Source organism: Marmota monax, unplaced genomic scaffold, assembly GCF_021218885.2.
Source record: "Marmota monax isolate L192 unplaced genomic scaffold, Marmota_monax_Labrador192_F-V1.1 WCK01_AAM20220418_F8-fsc00029, whole genome shotgun sequence".
In the NCBI taxonomy this organism is placed as follows: domain Eukaryota; kingdom Metazoa; phylum Chordata; class Mammalia; order Rodentia; family Sciuridae; genus Marmota; species Marmota monax.
In genome coordinates this window covers 7,859,088-7,879,648 of record NW_026693024.1, presented here as the reverse complement: position 1 = coordinate 7,879,648, position 20,561 = coordinate 7,859,088, and the positions used below count along the sequence as shown (strand labels likewise).

The following is a 20,561-nucleotide window of genomic DNA, read 5'->3' as shown; positions in this document are numbered from 1 at the left end:
CCTGAGATGCAGAACCACTATGAAAACAAATTTTTCCCCTCTCTTTTTGGGGTGCTGGGCATGGAACCCCCCGCATCTGGTACATGCTTAGACACGTGCTTTACCACTGAACTGGACCTCCAGCCCCCAAACAAATATTTCTCAATGGTGGTAGAGGGCTGAGCCATAATCACCTTTCCGTTTTGTTCAAGCCTAGATCAAGTGGTGAACATTTTTCTGTCCAGCTCCCTGGTTCATGAGGGATGAAAACATCTGGCGGAATTTATTACCAACTTTGAGTCTTCGTAGGATGCCTCAGGCAGAAGGCAGTTATTCAGAGCTTGATGAATGATTTTTTTTTAAACAATTAATTTCCATCCAACAAAATGATGGAGTACACACTGGCCGCCCGATGTGTCAGAAATGGTCAATAAACAATGACAAAGGACCTTTTACCTCCTCACAATAAACACTGGAGCTCCTACTCACCATCTTTTTTGATAAACACCAGCTGGAGGCTGCTTTTGCCCAGCACCCTGGCTGCCATGATGTCGGAGAATCAGTAGCCTCCTAAGGACTCACTTTTTCTTTTTTTTCTGATAAAGTCTGGTAACATGTGGGGGGGTCCCTGTTTGGGGGTCTTGGATTCTGGTGGCTTCCTTCCTGAATTGGAAGCCAACTTTTTTTCTTATATTAACTTTTTGAATTTTATTCATTCATTTTTATGTGGTGCTGAGAATCGAACCCAGCGCCTCACATGTGCTAGGCAAGTGCTCTGCCACTGAGCCCCAGCCCCAGCCCTGGAAGCCAATTTGAGAAAGGATTTAAATTTTTTTTTCTTCAACTCTGTCATCATAGTCCTTTGCTCTGCATTAAAGGGGATTGAGCTGGCTGCAGGGAGTTGGCACTTGCAGCCGTGGGGACAGAGATTTGGGGCACAGTTACTGTGTGTGAATGATTAATGGGGAAGGCGAGAAGGAGGAATTAAAAGTGAGCTGTGTATAATGAATGGAAAGTCCCTCTTGGTGCTTTTATGAGAAATAACAGTAAAGAAATAAATCTGTCTTTGGATGTTGAACTGGTATTTAGCTCAATGCTACAATGGACCAACATGGGGCCACTACTGTAAGCTCCTGCTTTGTCTCTGTGCCTAGAACAGTGCCTGACACACTGTAAATGAACCTATATCCATTAAAAGAATTTCTACCATTCTGGTGCCAGGTCTTCAAATGATAAATCACCTTTGCATATTTTTTTGTTTTGATTTTTCCCCATTATCTTCGAACTTTTGGGCTACTATAACAAAAATGCCTTAAGCTGGATGAACTTTTACGACAGAAATTTATTGCTCACAGATTTGGAGGCTGGGAGGTTCAAGATCAAGGCACTAGAAGACTCGTGGTCTGGTGAGGGCCCACTTTCTGGTTCATAGATGGCGCCTTCCTACTCCAACCTCACACGGGGGAAGGAGAAAAAGGATCGCTCTCTGTGATAAGGGCACTAATCCTATCCATGAGGACTCTACCTGCATGATCTGGTCACCTCTCAGAGGCCTCTGCTCTCAGTGCTGTCACCCTGGGGTTTGAGGTTTCTATGTATGGACTTTGTGGGAGACCCCAGCCTTCAGCCCACAGTGCCTGCCCTTCGCCCCTTTCTCTAAATCCATATTCAAGAAATCAGCTCTCTGCTAGAGTTTCCTGTCTGCTCTTCATTGTTTTCGTTTTTTTTCCTCCAGAGGCACAGACAGAGGAGTATGTACTTAGGAAAGTAGATACATGTTCAAGGGGGTCTGAAGAAACGCAGCCTTTGGGTAAAGCAAGGCATTGGAGGGAGAACACGGCCGTCTCAGGAGGGAGAGACAGGTGGCTCCTACTCTTTCTGACCTTGCCTCCTCATTACCTGACAGGGGTGGCGATGGCATTGGAAGGCAGTGCTCTGCCCCAAAAAGTCCCAGAGGAAGATAGTTGGGTGGTAGGTAGCCCGTGGCCATGCTGGGATATGGAAGAGAATGTGATCTAATGTAGGGGAGAGGTGGCCCCAGGTCAGCAGCATGAGTGTCGAGCAAGAAGGGAGCCCTGGCCACAGGTGGTTTACCTCGATACCTCTGCATGGACACCTGACCCAGGCAGTCGCATGGTTGTGGGGACACCCTCTTGTGCTTTGTGTGCGTGTGTGACCTTGAGTTCTCTTTAGGGGTTGTGTGTACTATGTGTTGGTCACTTCTGTGCCTGATGGAGCCCTCGTTCTACAGTGGGGTTGGGAGGGGTTTAAAAGAACCGGTGGCTTTGGGATTAGTCATTCATGTGAGCATCTAAATTCTGATTATCGTGCACTTAGACGTATTCCATTGAATAAACATTTATTGTGTTCTGCTATGGTTTGAATGTGAATCTCCAGAGTTTCTGTGTTGGAAATAGTTCCCAGGGGACATAGCTCAGTTGGTAGAGTGTTTGCCTCATATGCACAAGGCCTTGGGTTCAATCCGCAGTACCACACACACACACACACACACTCACACACACACACACAGGATGGGGGTTATAGCTCAGTGGTTAAGCAACTCTGGGTTCAATCTCTGTCACTAAAAACAAAACAAACAGTTCCCATATTCGTTTGTTAATGATATTCAGAAGTGGTGCTTTGGGGAGGTAATGGGGATTATATGAGGGTGGGGCCCTCCATGATGGCATCAGTGACTTTATTAGAGGGGGGAGAGAGACTTGAGGTAGCGTGCTTTCTTTATCTTTCCTTGTGACGCCCTCTGCCATATTAGGAGGTACTAGGAGGACCCTTGGAAAGTGCTGATGGGTGTTGGTGCTATTGGGATTCCCAGTCTCCAGAACCGTGAGCTAAATAAGCCTCAATGACCCAGTCTGTGGTAGGCAGCCAGTTACAGCAACAGAAAGCAGACTCTGATGTGCTCCTACTGTGTGCCAAGGGCAGGGGCTATACAGATAACAGGGAACAAAGGCTCTGCAGCCATGCTATAGCTGCAAGAACATAAGTGAACAGTTAGCATCTTGATGGGGTGTGGGGGAGGTGCGGTGGGATGAAAGATGGGGAACAACACATTTTGCCTGGGGGGGGGGGTCTGTGTGGGCAGCCAGAGAGGAAGGCCATTGGAATTGAGCCACCCAGGACAGTTAGAAGATGGCTAGCTGGATGGTGAGGGGGAGGGCAGGAAGGACACTTTCTGCAGGCGAAATACCCACCCCAAAGCAAGGACACGTGGGAATCCACAGACTTTTGCAGGCACAAATAGTAGTTTGTGTGACCGAGAGATTCTCAAGTGTAGGCTCAGTAAGGAGAGAGGAGAGGGAGAGGGAGGAGGCTGGGGAAGGGTCCATCCCATTCCAGGGCCAGTCTGTTGTAGGTTGGGCTGTCCAGATGCTTAGACGGAGTCGGGGAGCAAGGTACTCATTAGCAGTCCAGGCCAGAGGAGAGGGAGGAGGTAGGGCTGGCAGAGGGAGAAGTCGAGCCCCACCCAGCCTGCCCCACCAGGACCTCAGCCAGTGTGGAGGGGAACCTTGTCCACCCCCTATGTCGCTGGGAGACTGTGCCATCTAATACGATGCTGGGCGTCAGCTGCAGAACTTCCCAGGTGTGGTCAGGAGATCCACCTTGTGAAGGCCATAAACCAGCTTGTCATGGTTGGGCACAGCAATTAGTGACTAGAGGGTGACTTGTGCGGTGAGCACCTGCATACCTTGGCTTGGTGCTGGACACCTCCCTGGGCCCTCTCTGATGACTCAGTCACCAGGCTGTCACCCCTGACATTTCATTGACCCATCAAAGGGCTTTGAGCATCACCTGAAGGAAACTGCAAGGCATGGTACAGCTCTGGGTAGGCGCACCGTGAAGAAAATTCTTCAACGAGGGTGGACGCAAGTTGGGTAATTCTGAAGAATGTCAGGGAGAACAGGACAGAGTCGTCACTCGGTGATGTTACTGGTCCCCCCTGCCCAAGACTCAGCTTTATGTTTAACCTCATGCTGCTTGGGTTTGGGTCCTTCCTTGCTGTGTGACTTTGGTCAAGTTATTCCACTTCTCTGTGCTCCAGTTTCCTCATGTTTAAAATGGGAACAGTGGTGATAGTGGAGTGGTGGAAATTGTTAGGGAGATTAAAGTGGCTTTAAAATGTCATACTGGATGATTAGAAGGCCACCAGGTGGATGATACAGAGAGGGGAAGAATATTTTATGTAGGAAAAATACTGATGAGCCACAGCAAGGAAATGCATATATATATATATCCCACCCCCCGACGGTACAGACAGTAGTTTTGTGTGGTTGAGGGATTGTAAAGTGTAGAATCCCCGATGTCACATGTGGAGGATGGAATTAGAATGAAGTTTAACACAATAAGCATTCTATAAAAGTTCTCTCTTACAATGAAGATTTTAAAACCACTTAAAATACAGAACCACACACATTTAAAACCGCAGAGTCCTTTGAAGAAGAAAAGAGGGCGGGATGGGAGGGGAAAGATGGGAATGGATGTGACATTCATTCCTACACATATTTGACATTTGTGTCATATCGTCCGTGTGCTGGGTACTGGTAACATGTAGTTCCTGCTCCCCGGGATGCACAGCCTGGTGGGGGACACATAAACTAACGTGAAATATCCCAGTGTGATGGCATCTGTGTTATACCACAGTCCCCTTTGTCCATGAGCAATGTATTCCAAGACCCTTGATGGGTACTCGAAACCATGGATCATACCAAACCCTATGTATACTCTGCTTTTTTTTCTGTATGTGCATACCTATGTTAAAATTCAACTTATAAGTTAGCCACAGTAAGAGACTAACAATAATAATAAAATAGTTACAATATAAAAGATACTGTAATGAAATCTCCAGGATCACTACCCTTGTGCATTGGGGCCGTTATACAAGGACAGTCAGGGTTACATGAACATAATGAACACGAGGACCCCGCAGGGTGGTCAGATAGTCAGGATGGTTACCAAGTGACTGACAGGCAGGTAGAGTACCCAGCATGGACAGGCTAAAGACGAAAAGATGACGGAGTCCAGGCAGAACAGAGCAGGACGGCAGATTTCATCGTGCTGCTAGAATGGTGCGCCATTTCAAGCTTATGCACTGTTTACTTCTAGAATTTTCCATGTAATATTTTTGGGCTGTGGTTGACTGCATGTACTGAAGTCACAGAAAGTGAAGCTGCGGATAAGGGGGGACTGTGTTTCAGAGGCATTTGGAGACAGCCATGGGGAGAAACTGCCTTCCGGGGAAGGGTTGGAGGGTCTGGGGTCACAGGGTGAGCAGGAGGTCGGCAGGGGGGGCCCAGTGGGGAGGGGGACATTGATGGTAAAAGATGGAGCAGAAGAGGTGAGAAGATGAGGAAGAGCTCAGGCGGCTCAGTGGCTGGGGAAGGAGCCAGCAGCCAAGCAGCCAGGGCAGGAAGTGACTAAATGAGGGCCACCTACTCCAGCCCACCCCAGGCTGCTGGGAGTCCTGAACCCCCAAGCTGGGAGCTGGAACTTCACTCTGGCAGCAAATGGCAGGGGCAAGATGTGATCTGATTCTGTGACTCAGAAAAATCTCTTGAGATTCTCTGGCTTCACAGCAATTGGAACAGATCCTGGAATGGGGAAGAAATCGGGGCTCAGGGAGCCCATTTTAGGAGGCTCCTTGACTGAGGGGCAACAGAGTCCTCCTCACTTCCGGACAAGATCCTGGTACTCAAAGTGAGCTCTGAGGACCAGCCGGAGCAGAGGCCCCAGCCTCTTAGACAGGCAGGATCTCAGTCCTCTCCAGACCTACCTAAATCAGCACCTGCGTTTGAGTGAGCTCCCGAGGGGTGGATCACTTGCACAGGGAGCTCGGAGCCCGGAAAGCTGCATCTTTAGGTTCAGAATTGAGATGAGTGAGTACGAATCCCACAGGACTTCTGAGATGAGATCGCTCAGGCCAGATGCTGGCTGAAGGGCCGTTGTCCTTGGAAGGCTGGGACAGCTCATCCTGGTGTTTCTGCCAGGGTCTTTGTATTTACCAGACACGTTTCAAGATATTTCTGCCCACGAAGTGCTTGGAATCATCATTATCAGATTTTCTTGTTCAGCCGAAGGTCTTGCTGGGAGTGAGAAGCTGTTCCCATAGTCCTCTGTTCCATCAGGATTTCTCCTGCATCCTACAAACAGCCTCAGTTATGACCCTGAGTTTTTGAATCTTTTTCCCCCTATGCTACTTTTCCAGAAGTTTCTAAACTTGTCTCTGATTTTCATTTCTTGGGGGGAGTGAGGAGGAAGTGAGATCTTTTCAAAAACTTAGTCTGCTAGCACCTCTTTGTTCATACACACCACAAGAAGGAAGTCTTTTTTCTTTTCTATAAGATGTTAACCTCAGAGAAACAAGACTGTAGAGGAGGAAAGGCCACACTCTGATGTCTGGGAGCTGTGTATTCCCTGCCTGATACCCAAAGGCGAGGCATAGGCCCCAAATAAGCGAGACTCCAGGCCACGGCTACAGTTTGAGCCTGTCCTGCAAAAGTTCATGTGCTGAAAATTTGATCCCCAAATTCATAGGTTAATGAGGTACAGAGGTGGAGCCTCTGGATAATTATTAACATTAGATGAGTTCAGGGGGAAGAGGCCCCGATGAGGGCCTCAGGGGCCAGAAGAAGAGAGCCCCGAGTTAGCAGCTGGCTCCGTCTGGCCAGGAGAGGCCCTCCACCAAGCCAGGCTGCAGCCAGAAGGCCCTCCCAGGTGCCACCCGGATGCCAGTCATACGCTCCTGGACTTTGCAGCCTTCAGAATCATCAGCCGCCTACTTTTCTAATCTTGACCCTGGTCTCAGGTAATTTTTAAATAGTAACAGAGAAAAGATGAAGCATGGAAGACACTTTATAAAAACCGAAATATAGCTCCTGCACTTTTCTCAAGCTAGGGTAGAACTGGTATGATAGTTCAATGTGGAGGAAAAAGCCAGAGAAATTACAGAAGAATTGTTTTTTTTTCTTTTCAACTTTATATGATAATTCAAACACACACACACACACACACACACACATGCACTCACGCACACACACACACACACACCAGCAAACCTGAACCCCGGAACCAGGGAGCTTGTCACAGAAGACCCTAGCCTGACCTACTTTCTCACAGAGCAACTGTTCTGCCCAGCAGCCAATCATCACTCCATCGTCACTCAGGGAGGATTTCACAGGAGGTGAAGGCTAGTGGGGAAGAGCAGAGCTTTCCTATCCTAACATACCAAGGGTAAATCTGGGAGAAGGCAACACAACACTGTTGGAACCCATGCCCACAAAGAGGTCCTACCAAATACAAAGCTATTACGACACTAAAAAGGCTTGTAACATCAGGTAGCCTAATGGTTAGAGCAGGGTCTCAGCTTGGGCGCTATTGACAATTGAGGCTAATTCTTTGTCGTGGGGACTGTCCTGTCCGTTGTAGATGCCAGGAGCAGTCAAATATATCTCTAGACGTTGTTTAGTGACCCCCGGAGTTGGGGGTAAGGTAAAGACACTCCTGGCCAAGAATAGTTGAGTTAGACTAAAAACGGGCTGGTGGGATCCACATCCAGGTCTGTCACCTCCCAGCTCGACGATCTCGGTTACTCTTAGTCCCCCTGGAGCTTAATTTCTCCATTTGTAAAGACAGGACGGTGTGGTGGACTGTGGTTCATATCCCTCCAAGGTTCCCGTGTGGGGACCTTGCCCCCAGAGTGGAGTGTTGGAACACGGTGTGGACGTTTAAGGGGTGAGGCCTAGTGGACATCCGTAGGTCACTGGGGGCATGGCGGAGAGGAATTGTGAAACCCGTCTTCCTCTGCTGCCTGGCGCCAGATGTGACTGCTCGCTCTGACACTTGCTCCCATTATTACCATCCTCCATCCGCCATCCGCCATGACATCTTCACCAGAATGTCGATGCAGGCACCGTGTCCTTGGACCTCCCAAACCGTGAGCCCAGTAAACTTCCTTTTTTCAAAACAGCCTATGTCAGGTATTTTGTAAAAATGATGAAAAGCGAACCAACAGGGATGTGTCACAGGATTACTATAGGATTAAGTACTTGAATACGCACCATGCAGGACAAAGTAAATGTTCAAGAAACCTACACTATTTTGAGGATGATAATGATACCCTCTCACCTGAGTTAAAACACCATAACCAACAGCCTGGATCCATTCATTGGTAAAAAGAGGAAAGACAGACTTCATCTCCTGTAAAATCACATGGGGACACATTCTGCTGTAGTGATCGAGAGCCCTGATGTGCCCTACATTCATGCTTAGCTAGAAGAAAAGCACCACACACATCGGATTAGCAGAGAAGCTCTGGAAATTCTGAAGGACTCAGGCTTAATAGGGGCTCGGGAATCTGGACAACAACAGGGCCCAGTGTAAACACAGTAAAAACAGAACAGAAGGCCTTTTAGAAAAGCCGTAAGGCTAGAAAAAATCCTCCCTTGCTGTAAAACAAACAAAAAAAAAACAACCACCATCTAATTTAAGCGTCTCACTTAGAAGGACCCTGTAAGGTCAGAAGTCACTGCCCCTCCCTGCCAAAGACCACGGAGGCTCTGACCATGGAGGCAACATGTACAGGATCCCTGAGGACAGAGGCAGGGCAGAGGCTGGGGCTGGGGGCGGGGGACAGGGGAGGGTCATGGAATAGTTAGGTGACTCAACAGCCACTGGCCTTTTGATTGATTTTACTATGAATACATAAATCAAGCAAGACGTGAACTTTAAACCGATTGCAACACGTCGTGTTATCAGTGTGTTCTCTGGTTATTTAATTTCTGATCCGATCTTATCTCCTATTTCCCAAGATGCGTCTGAAAAGTTTCATGCTCACAGATAGAACTTCAATCACCTTTTCTTTTCTCCTGCCAGGGCTCCGTGTTTTCAGAGCGTGTGTGGATGGGGGGAAGTTTTATAGAGCACAAGCTAGCACTTTTGGGGCCTCTCCCTTGCCTATAGCAAATTCCTTCTGGTTTGGAAGAAAAATTCATCTCTATCAAGTTCCCCCCCCCCCTGCTTTGGGGGGTATTTCTTTAATTGCCACAATCACCCAAGGCTCTGGGTTTATTTTTATACATTACTCATCTGTTTATTCAATTTATATATCATTTGATCTTGTGTGTAAGTCTTAAAATTTCAGTTATCAACTTGAGTGTTATCAGGGTTATTTTTCATGCCAAAAGGCTCAGAAATGCCAGTTGACTTATGGACCTGGCTCTAGTTTTTCTTTTTTTTTCCAAAGATACGGTTATTAGTCGGGGTTCTGGTAGGAAGGAGATAGCTGTGTTGAAAAGACTTTTTAAATGAAGCACTTTGGGCAGAATTATGGGGACCAGCCAGGGGTGCAGAGGCACCCTGAGCCCTGAAGGACCACAAGAGGCTGGGGACAGCATTGTCAGAGTCTGATAAGAAATGAGCTGTGTGAGAGGGACCACCAACAGAAGGTACCATAAGGGAACACAGCCACCAGCAACCTGTGGCGAGGCTGGAGGGAGCTGGCAGGATACATGCCCTTGGGTCTCTCCTCCCACCTCTTGATTTCCTGATGCTGCCTCCAATTGGCCAATCTGGATGATCCAATCCAGAAAGATCAAGTTTCCTGTCCCAGAGAAGGGCTGAGAGTAGATTTGGAGTGAGGTGGGGATAAGATACACACAACATCACTGACATCAGCCTCTTCTGTACTGTTGGCTATTGGAATTCTCATTAGGTTTTCAATAGACAAGCGATTCTCCATAAATTTTCAATAGCTATGGCACAGGTGAAAGTGTACCAAATATATATTTATTATCTTGAAGAATTTCTCTTTGTTCCTGTTGATCAGCCTGATTCTCTGTATAGGGTGGATGGCTATTGTGCTAGTCAGTTTTCTGTGACTGTGTCAAGATACCTGAGAAATCCACTTAAGAGTAAAAAGGTTTATTTTGGCTTATGGTTTCAGAGCTTTCAACCCATGGTGGACTTAGCCCTGTTGCTTTGGGCCTGTGGTGGCACAGTGCATCATAGCAGGGAGAATGCAGGGGGCATAGCTGCTTACCTCATGGAAATCAGGAAGCAAAGAAGGAGAGAAAGGGAGTTGAGTTCCAACATCCTCTTCAAGGGCACACCTCCTATGACCTGACTTCCTCTCATTAGGCTCCACCCACTAAAGGTTCCACCACCTCCCAGGGGCACCATGGGCTGGCAAGCAAGGCTGGCAACATAAGCCTTTGGGGGGCACTTAGGAACCAAACCATAACACCTATCTTAGATGCTTTAATGCCCCTGTCATGGTAGAAATGATAACTCTCAGCCCCTATTCCAGATCTCCTGAGCCAGGAACTCGGAGAATGAGGCTCATCAATCACTAATGAGTCTGAAACGTGCCCAGGTCTGAAAAGCACTGGGCTGGATGTTGTGGAGAACATCTCCGATGCTTCTCCCAAGCCACACCTTTTTGTTCCAGGTGTCACTGTGGCAACTGGCAGCACACAGGTGTAGCCTGGCCCCACCTCCCCTCAGCTGCACCAGTGTTGCTTCTCTGCCTCGGGCTCCTCCACTGCCGCATGTGGGATGACTGGGAGGGCCTGCTCCACCGTCCAGGCATGTGCAAACCTGGAAACGCTGAGCAGCTAATGAGCAGCCCTGGGGCAGCCCTGGACCAGTCCACGTTGGGAGCCAGTGGAGCAATTCTTCCCCTGCGGTCTTGGGGCGAAGGTGAATTCTACGTGGTTCTTCAGAGGGGCTCAGTGGGACTGAGACCCATTTCTCCAAAACACCAACGAGCAGTTACCTATGGGCAGCGTTCCCTTTTCTGATTCTCTTCATTTTTTTGCTTCCCTATGTCATTTCCCAAAATAAACTGTGCACTGCATAAAAATGTTTTTTGGTTGATGATGGATTTCATACACAAGGGTGGCCTCATAAGATTATGATGCCCCTGAAAAATTCCTATTGCCTACTGATGATGTCATAGTTCAGTGCATTACCTGTGTGTTTAGGGTGATGCTGATATAAATAACTACCACGCTGCCAGCCATGGGAAAGTACAGCAGCACATACAATGATGGATGGTACATGATACTTGATAATGATAATACGTAGCAATGTTACTGGTTTATGCATTTACTATACTATACTTTTTGTCATTATTTTAGAGTGTATTCCTACTTTTTTTTTTTTTTAATGTTCCTGTGAAACACTCTGCTGTGTGGTGCCAGGAGCAGCCTCATCCATCTCTTACTTATCACACCCCTTCATTGCACCAAAAGTCCTTGGTGGGGGACTGGCCTATTCCATCCAGGTTTATGTGAGTAGGTTCTGTGGTATTTGCACATTGGTAAAGTTACCCAGTGATGACTCATCTCTCAGAGTGTCCTTATCCTTCAGTGACACAGGACTGTCCCTGCATGCAAAACCCTTGTCTTAGGCTCTGTTTCTTGGGGACCATGTAAGGGAGGGTGAGTATTCTCTCTTCATCCTCTGTACCACTTATTTGACCATCTTAGTGCAGCCATAGTCTGTCTGGCAATGTGTTTCTGTAGCTCTCTATCTCCCCAGCTAGACTGGTGTTCTTGGATCAGGGACTGGGTCTATTCATTCAAGGAACACTCCTGCTCCCCTATTCTGATGGGCTTTTAGGTATTGAAGAGCAAAACAATGTCTTGTCAGAGTCATGCCCAAAAGCTTTTAAAGTCCCATGATAATATTAACTCATCTGACTTGGTATGTATTCTTTATTGTAGTGGTCTTAAAATTTGTAAGGCTTTCTCTTTTAGCTATTTTTGATCCAGTTATTGCTTAAAAATGAGGCCCGATCAGTTGTGACCATTCAGCAGTCAGGGCCTGCTTCATGGGCACTAGGCGTGGTGACATTATGCAGGGCCTAGTGCCTGGAAGGGCCCTGGCCTTGGTGAAATGCTCCGTTGTTGCCATCTTGAAGTTCCTGACTTTATCTTTGAATTTGGCGCTTTACAAGTGAAGCGCTGTGCGCATGAGCAGAAGAGCTCTAGGCAACAAGCGCGTGTGCCATCCGATTGGCCCATCCCCAAGCTGTGTCCCTGAGGCCCAGAAGCACCGAGTTCCAGGGAACCGTGGTGTGCAGGGTCCAGTGAGACCTAAAGGTGATGAGCATGTGGTGCCCCTGAGGGAGTGGGCAGCAGGGAGGGAGTAAGGGAGCTGATGGGGAAGGAGGCCCTGGCTTCCATTAGAGCCAGTACTTGGTTCACATCAGAAAGAAGGTAATGACCTTCAGTAACAAGGACGACCAAGGGACGCCATCATAGCCTTTCTCACCCACGTTGTTCCCCTGTTTTAGCCAGTACTTATGCTGAAGGTGACGACATAGGGAAAAATAAATAAAGGCAATGTAGGAACCCGGAGTCCCTTCTCCTTTCCGTCCTTCCTCACCCAGAGGCAAGCTGAAGGCCGGCTGCTGTGGAATGTGCACATAGCAGAAGTGAAATGAAAACATCGGCTGATGTTATGCAGTGGTTCTATAGTTTGGGTAAGAATAAAATACATACTTTTATATTTTGGATTTTTTGGGGGGGAACAGAGGATTGAACTCAGGGGCACTCAATCACTGGGCCACGTCTCCAGCCCTCTTTTTCATTTTGTTTAGAGACAGGGTCTCACTGAGTTGCTTAGCACCTCACTTTTGCTGAGGCTGGCTTTGAACTCCTGATCCTCCTGACTCAGCCTCCCAAGCCCCTGAGATTATAGGCATGTGCCACTATGCCTGGCTTATATTTGTAGCATATTTGAGCTAAAAAATACAGACTGTATAATAGTGGTGATTCTGCGTGTCAGTTGAATGTTTTTACAGTTGCATTTTTTTAATTACAGATGCATTTAAAATTGTCATTACACATTAAAAAGATGACTGGGAAGATTTAAGTGCATTCACACACCAAAAGAAATATTAATTCAAAAAGAGGTGAAAAAATAAAATAAGGCATTTGAAAATTTTTCTGAAACGAGGCAGACTGTGTGTGCAAGCACATGTGTGTGCACACAATCAAATACAGGTGACGTAAAATGCTTGAATGAATAAGAAATATTTGTAAGGGGAGCTGCTTGTCTTTCCATTTAGCTCGTGCCAGCCTTTGGGAATGTGGAGAACAAAGCCATTGTTCCTGCCCAAGGGCTTTACAGATTATCAGGGGATTCGGATGAGCTACTGGACCGCTGGAGAAGAGGACAGTGAGCACACAGGAGTTGGGGACAGACAACATCCAGTGTGAGCCAGATGGTGTCCCCTGTAGCCCTTACCTCCATTACCATGGTCCTCGGCACAAAGCAGACCTCAATAATCAGAGCTGATTCAGGGTAAGTTTTTGGAGAAGATGACTTCTCCATCACAAGTTCAGTACCTGGGTTTGCAGGCTCCTTGGGTATCCATTAACCTGCAGACGTCAGGATGCAGCTGGGAATGACCACATTCAGTGACCAGGAGAGACCGGGGTGAAGCATCTCTCAGGATGGCTGCATTCGTTCCAACACTGACGGAGGAAAGAAACGTCGAAGCCCATTTCTGCCATCTGTGTTACCCTTAGTCCCCAGGACAGTGTTTAATTTGGCATTAGAAATTTCACAGCTGAAAACTAGAAAGATCTTCATACATTTCTTGTGTAGAAAGACTGTTTCACCCTCTTTATATTTTAAAAATTGATCCGTGTATCTTATTTTTTCTTTCTATGCATTTCATATTTCTTTGCCATATTTCTTCACCCCTGAAAGAAAGTGTTGTTCATCAAGCCCCTTTTTGGATGTCCCCAGGATTCCCATATGTGGCATTAACTGTCACCCGCAGAGCCACCAAAGGACTTCATTTGCCCTGCCTCATGGCTCTTCTACTTGGCGTCACCACTATTGGGTATTAATTAGACAAGGAGTTTCCTGAGAGTGCCTTGTGCCTGAGTCTCCTCTGGGACTGCCCCAGGACCCATCACAGGGCCGGTTATATATGAAGAGAACCTGCAGTAAACGGGGTTCATTGAATGAATCAGCTAATGCCATCTGCTATGGTGTAGATGTGTCCCTCAAGAGTTCCTGTGTTGGAAGCTTAGTCCCCAGTGTGGTGCCGTGGAGAGGTGGTACCCAGCTTTTGGAGGCGGGATCTAGTGCACGGTAATTGGGTCAGTTCCCTCCGGAGGATTTAACGCAGTTCTCCCGTGAACATGGCTAGTTCTTGCGACAGCATTCATTGTTATGAAGGATAAGCCTTCCTGTTCTCTGGCTTCCTGTCTCACTATGCAATTTCCCCGCCTCACACTCCTACTATGATGCCATCTGCCATGATGTCACAAAGCCAGGGAGCCCTCACTAGAGCCAATGCCATACTATTTCGACTTTCAGCCTCCCAAACTGTGAACTAAATACAACTCTTTGCTTTATAAACTACCCAGCCTCAGCCATTTGTTGTAGCAATGGAAAATGAAATAGATGCCATCTAGTTGCTCCAAAACTTAAAAAATTATGCTCTTCAGTGATTCACTTCTTTGCCATCAATCTTTTCCCTGGTACCATTTTGTGTGTGTATGTGTGTGTGTGTGTGTGTGTGTGTGTGTGCTGGGGATTGAACCCAGGGACACTTTACCACTGAGCCATATCCCAAGCCCTTTTTACTTTTTGATTTTGAGACAGATTTTTGCTTAAGTTGCTTATGGCCTCTCTAATTTGTCTAGGCTGGCCTCAAACTTGCACTCCTCCTATCTTGGCTTCTTGAGTTGCTGGGATTACAAGCTTGCACCATTGTGCCCAGCTCCTGCTAACTTTTAACACACACACACACATACACACACACACACTTAAGATTCTGTTCATAAATAAATAAATAAACAAAAGAAAAAAATAGCAGATGGCTGCTTAGTCCTGGCTGCTGGGACATTTAGCACGGTGGAACCTTTGGTTGTGTCTGAATTCAGAGCATACCTGTAGACCTAGTGAGAGCCTGGGCTTCTGAGTGGGCTTGGGAAACCCTTATTTATTATAAAGCTAAAATTAAACTACAAGTTTTTACATGTTGCGCAGCAGCAGCTGATGCAAGTCTTAGTGAGCACAGTGCTTCTCACACCTCGGGTTTCAACTACAGTAAAGGGATTACCACGCGTCATGCCTGGATTGGGCTTTGGCCATGGAAATGAATGAAATTGGGGAAATTAAAAGTCATGTTCTTTCACTTTCTTTGAGTTAAAAAATCTCTTTAAGATCTTTCAGAATTCCTGGCACCCCTCTCTCTCTCTCTCTCTCTCTCTCTCTCTCTCATTTGGCATCAGTGTCCTGGTGCCTGCCAGGATGTCTGGATCCAAATGGAAAATGCTGAGACAGTGAGGCGATCGCCTTTCCTGGAGCACTTGGGAAGTGCTGGGGTCCGAAGTGCTCATCTCCCAAGTTCCTGTTTGAGGTGCTGAATCCGACAGTCAGCTCTGCGGCCTGCTGCCCCACTGCTGGCAGATGGTTTGTCTTTTCCCTGTGTCCCTCCTAACCCATCATTGACAGAACATCCTGATCATGGTGAGAGATCCAGGATCCACACACGGCAGAGTCTGCTCTCCATGCCAGGTTCCTCCTGGTACAATACAGCTCTGTTCCTAACAACCCCCCCCAACCCCCGTGCACAAGGTTTCATACAATGTGTAGAATTTCCAAAAAACAAAACCACAATGCTCTCACTACATCCAATTATGGAAACAACTATGGGCATCAAAAATAAAATGGCAGCCAGAGCATAGGGTGTATTAGTCAGCTCTGCATTACTGCATTGAAAAGCCTGATGCAGGACGCTTACAAAGAAGACAAGGTTTGTTTGGCTAACACATGGAGGTTCAAAGTCTAAACAGCATAGTGCAGACTCTGGTGAGGGTTAGGGGCCAGTGGATGGCAATGGTGGGAGCGTGTGTCAGAGTTAGGGGGGAGGGTGGGTGTCCTGCTGTCCCTTCAAGGGCACAACCCCCCAATGACCTAAATTCCTCTCACTAGGCCCCACCTCCTAAACCCCTTCAAGGGCACACCCCCAATGACCTAACTTCCTCTCACTAGGCCCCACCTACTAAAGGTTCTATTACCTATAAACAATTCCAGGCTATGGACCAAATGTTAGATCACAAGGGACCTTTGGAGGACACTCAAACCACACCCAACTAAAAAAGTGTCATTCCCTGACATTGAAGCTGAGGATTGAATTAGCATTAAGCACAAAAGCCACCCAATGTGACATGGTGTATGATTCTGTTAGGATTTGTGTGGTTTTAGTGATTCTGATTTTTTAGATATTTACATCTTATATAAAGTATTTTCTCAATATTTTTATTTTTTTATGGAGGACTATTTCTAAGACTAGTATTGGGTTTATAGAAACATTAAAAGGAAGGTCCAGAGAGCTCCCATATGCCTCCTCACCCCTTCATGCACGGCCTCCCCAGGATCAACCTCCCCATCTGGAGAGATGCATTTGTCACAGTCAGTGACCCCACAATGACCCATCATCATCGCCCAGTGTGCCTTGTTGACATCGGGGCTCACTCTCGGTGTTGTGAAGTATTTATTTATTATTTAATGTGTGTGGTCATCAGCCTTGAGCCAGAAGTAGATGTTGAAATCTTTTACATGCGAGGAAGCCGAAGCATACCACAGTGAGGTGATCCTATGCACAGATGCCCAGCCAGTAAGCGGAGAGCCAGGAGAGGACAGCCCAAGCACGCCCCGTACCGTCTTAGGGCTGATGAAGTGGGGGTGTTTCCTTAGATGACTTTGGGAAGAAGACAAAAAAACCAATAAGGTGTAAACTCACTATGGTGGGAAAACCTGCTACAAACTGCAAACAGGTGGAGGATGAGCCTTCTCAGGTCTTGAGAAGGGAGTGCTAGGATTTGCATGTGGTTGAGTGTGTCCCCCAGAGGTTCACACGCTGGGAATGTGATAGAACCGGTAAAAGGTAGGGAGGTAGGGCCTGGTGCATAATAATTAGATACCCAGGAGCACCACCCTCAGTAGGGATTAATGCAGTTCTTGAGAGGCCTCCATTAAGAATGAGTTGTGCTAAAAAGTGCAAGTCTGAATCCCTCTGGCTTCCTGTCGTGCCATGTAATCTCTTCCTTTTGGATATGCTTCCCCCAAGGTGCCATCCACCATGTCATGTTGTAGGTAGAAGGTCTCCACCAGAGTGAAGCAAATGGCACCATGCTCATGAACCTTCATGACTGTGCGCTATCTGAGCCTCTTTTCTTTATGAAGTACCTGGCCTTGGGTATTTTGTTATAGCAACAGAAAACTGATGGATTCACAAAGAATAAAGCTAATGATTATTGAATTTTTCCAGCACTGTCAAAAGAGAAACACAGGTGTTTAATAAACAATAATATTCTGGTCTTGTACACGAAAGAAGTATATTCTTCACTGGAGAAGAGATATTGCATCAGCCTGTATTGCAACTATTTAATGCAACATATCAGATTAAGCAAGCCCCATAGTCATTCAAATCCTTTCTCTTTGGCTTTTAATAACCAAACATCTGGTTATTAACTAGTTAGTACCTAGAAGCTGGAGAAGAGTAGAGTGTTGTTAATATTGGACTATAAAATGATAGTTGTGGGAAAAGTTTGAATTTTGATCTAAAATTAGGGTCTTGACTTCCAGCTTGTGACTTGGGCTTCTGGTGAACTTGACTAACAGGAATCAATTCCCCAGCACCAATTCAAACCTGGGTGAGCTAGTCTTGATTGAGTTTCTGCAGGACTAAGCAGGAGATACAGCATCCATGATTATCATCTCAAGTGCAGCCATCTGAGTGTCCCATCCGGATCTGCTCACTTTCCCCAAAACTTGATGTGAAAATAAATCTGATTAAATGGTCCACCAAAGCAATATCTCTACTGGTAACATTGTGTTTTTTTTTTGTTGTTGTTTGTTTGTTTGTTTTTGTTTTTTTAATTTGGTACTAGAGATTGAACCTAGGAGTGTTCTACTACTGACCTACATCCCCAGCCCTTTTTATTTTTTATTTTGAAACAAGGTCTTTCTAACTTGCTTAGGGCCAAGCTATTTGCTGAGGCTGGCTTTGTAATCCTCCTGCCTCGGCCTCCTGAGTTGCTGGGATTACAGGCGTGTACCTCCATGCCCAGCAACCACCTGTAGCGTCTTTGAAGAGAACTTTGCATGATCTTGCCTCACCTCTTCCCTATGTAGAAGTCCCATGAGTGGTCAGTTAAGTCATTAGTGAGTTTATGACCTCCACATTGATTTTCTTTGGGAGATCTCTATTTGTTAGAATTTCTTTTTGTTACTATATTGAGCTGAATTTTGTTACTATATTGTCTGCCTGTCAGTTCATTCTCTAGAGCTACACAAAATAAATCTACTTCATCCACATGGGAACCCTTGGAATATTAGACTTGCAGCAATTAAACATAACATGTAAACCTTCCTTCTCCTTAACCATTTAAGGACTGTTGGCTTTAAGAGAAGAACTCAGTTGGGTGATTTTTATGTTGTAAGCTGAGGAGGACGTCTGTCTGGAACAAGAGTTGAGTGCTTTAATCTTTCATTACATGGCAATTGCCAAGAACGTGAAGGTTCTGAGATTTTACTTGTAACGTTAACAGGTTAGCCTGCCATAGTCTCATCACTTTCTAGTGGGGGCTCCCTAGACCCTAATTTCCTCAGAATGGGCAAATGGGGACAGACAACACCTCCATGCACAGAGGGTGTGTTCCAGGAGAGAAGCCCCGAGGTTAGGAAGCCCCCATCTTTTATTATGGGTCATCAGCAAGTCTGCCAACTGCTGCCTGGGAGAAGATGTTTTTCTTGCTATACTGGGGAGCAAACAAATCAGTTCTTTGCTCTGGAGAGAGATGCTCTATCTTCCAAGGCTGTTCTCTAGGCATGTATCCTTGAAAAGATAGTCTGTAGCAAAGGCAGCGCCTCTGCTTGCAAGATGTGCAGAGACGCAAGAGGCCCAGGAACTGTCTCCCAACAGCAACCACCTTTGACTTCACTTCAGCTCTGCCTCGAACCTGCAAATCACTTACCCGTGCATTTACTTTTCTCAGCCTCTTACCAGACCCAAACTGGATGCCAAAACAGGCTAGAATGAAGAAAGGGCAGGTGGGAGCAGCATCATTCCTTATTTCCCAATTAAGTCTTATTTGCAACTTCCTCTATTAAGTTCTTTTCATTCACATCCAAGAGACGGTTTCCCCTTCAGATAATGCAGATTTTTGGCAATGCATGAATTCAGTTAAAAATTTATTATAGATTATATAAAACTGGAAGGGCCATGTGATAAAGGATAAAGTTATTAGAAGTCAAGTGGGAAGGTGGGCATGTTGACATGGTCCCGCAGGCACAGCTACGTGGGAGGCCGAGTCAGGAGCATTGCTAGAACCATTTGAGGAGTAAAAAGAAAAAGAAAGAAAAAAAAAGGCAAGTGAGAGACTCAGATAAACCATTTGCAATTTTCTTAATAGACCAAAGATTAATATCCAGACCATGGGGCTGTGGATGTAGCTCTATGGTAGGGCACTTGCCTAGCCTCTGAGAGGCCATGGGTATGATCCCTAGCACCACAAAACAAAAGCAAAAATGAAAGCAAACAAACAAACAAACAAACAAAAACCAACAGAGAAAGAGAATATGAAAAAGTAATTCCCAGAAAAGTCAATAAAGTGACTGTTCATCTTATGAAGAGACGTTTAACCTCAGACACTAATCGGGTAAATGCAAATTGTAGATAATGAAATGACTTTAACATATTGTAAAAATATGAGAGTGATGATAGCCAGAGTTGGTAAGGAGTTTCTCAGAGGCTGGAGGCATAGATGAGTTTATAACACATGGTGTGTACAAAGCCCCTGGGTTTACACACATGCACACACACACTACATTCCAACACCAAAAAAGAAAAAAAAAAAAAAAGAAGATCCCAAACCAACCAAAAAACATTTTCAGCAAGGCTAAGGGTGATATAAATTGATACAATCCTTTAGAGGCCAACTGCTAAGTTGAATCTCTTGAGAGGACTAATTTAATACTGTTGGAAATATTAAACTATTGGAAATAAGATAATTGGCCATTAATCAGAGAAAAGCTAAATGATTAGGATATTCACTATATCCATGTTATGAAATGTAGTCATACAGCTCTAAAAAGAATGAAGCAGTTTCTAATTTTGATTTTTTGAAGGATTACTAAGAAAAATTATTTGTCTAAAGAAGTTGCAGAAAAATACTTAGATATGAGACTATATTTTTCTTTAAAAAACTCCAAACGATATATTCCTACATATGAACATACATGTATATACATGCATTCAAGAAAAAAGAGAATAATACACACCTAGTGTTCAATATTCTTTAGCTCTGGGGAGAGTGGTATAAGGGACAGAGAAGGTGGTGGGTATAAAGGTTGATTGGCTTTAATTTCATTCTTCTTCAGTATTATTTTAATTAAATGTGTTGCTATTTTGCTTGAACGATTAAGAGCGTAATAAAAATCGCACTGTGGTCAATCAGTTTGGTTATTCTGTGGTACTCACGTGGTAAAGAGCCAGTTATGGATCGAAACCATGACTGGGCTGAAAAACACAAACA

The 20,561-nt window shown here is 45.8% G+C and overlaps 1 long non-coding RNA gene across 2 annotated transcripts; it reads left to right on the top strand.

Moving 5' to 3' along the window:
• The first annotated feature begins 6,593 nt into the window (after nt 1-6,593).
• LOC124098692 (uncharacterized) lies at nt 6,594-17,838 on the top strand. 2 transcript variants are annotated; one of them, XR_009227636.1, is made up of 4 exons: nt 6,594-6,799; nt 10,439-12,478; nt 13,067-13,213; nt 13,359-17,838. It is a non-coding gene; the product is annotated as an uncharacterized LOC124098692 (long non-coding RNA). The 2 variants fall into 2 exon arrangements; XR_006853666.2 differs by having other exon boundaries at nt 13,067-17,838.
• Nucleotides 17,839-20,561: the final 2,723 nt, after the last annotated feature.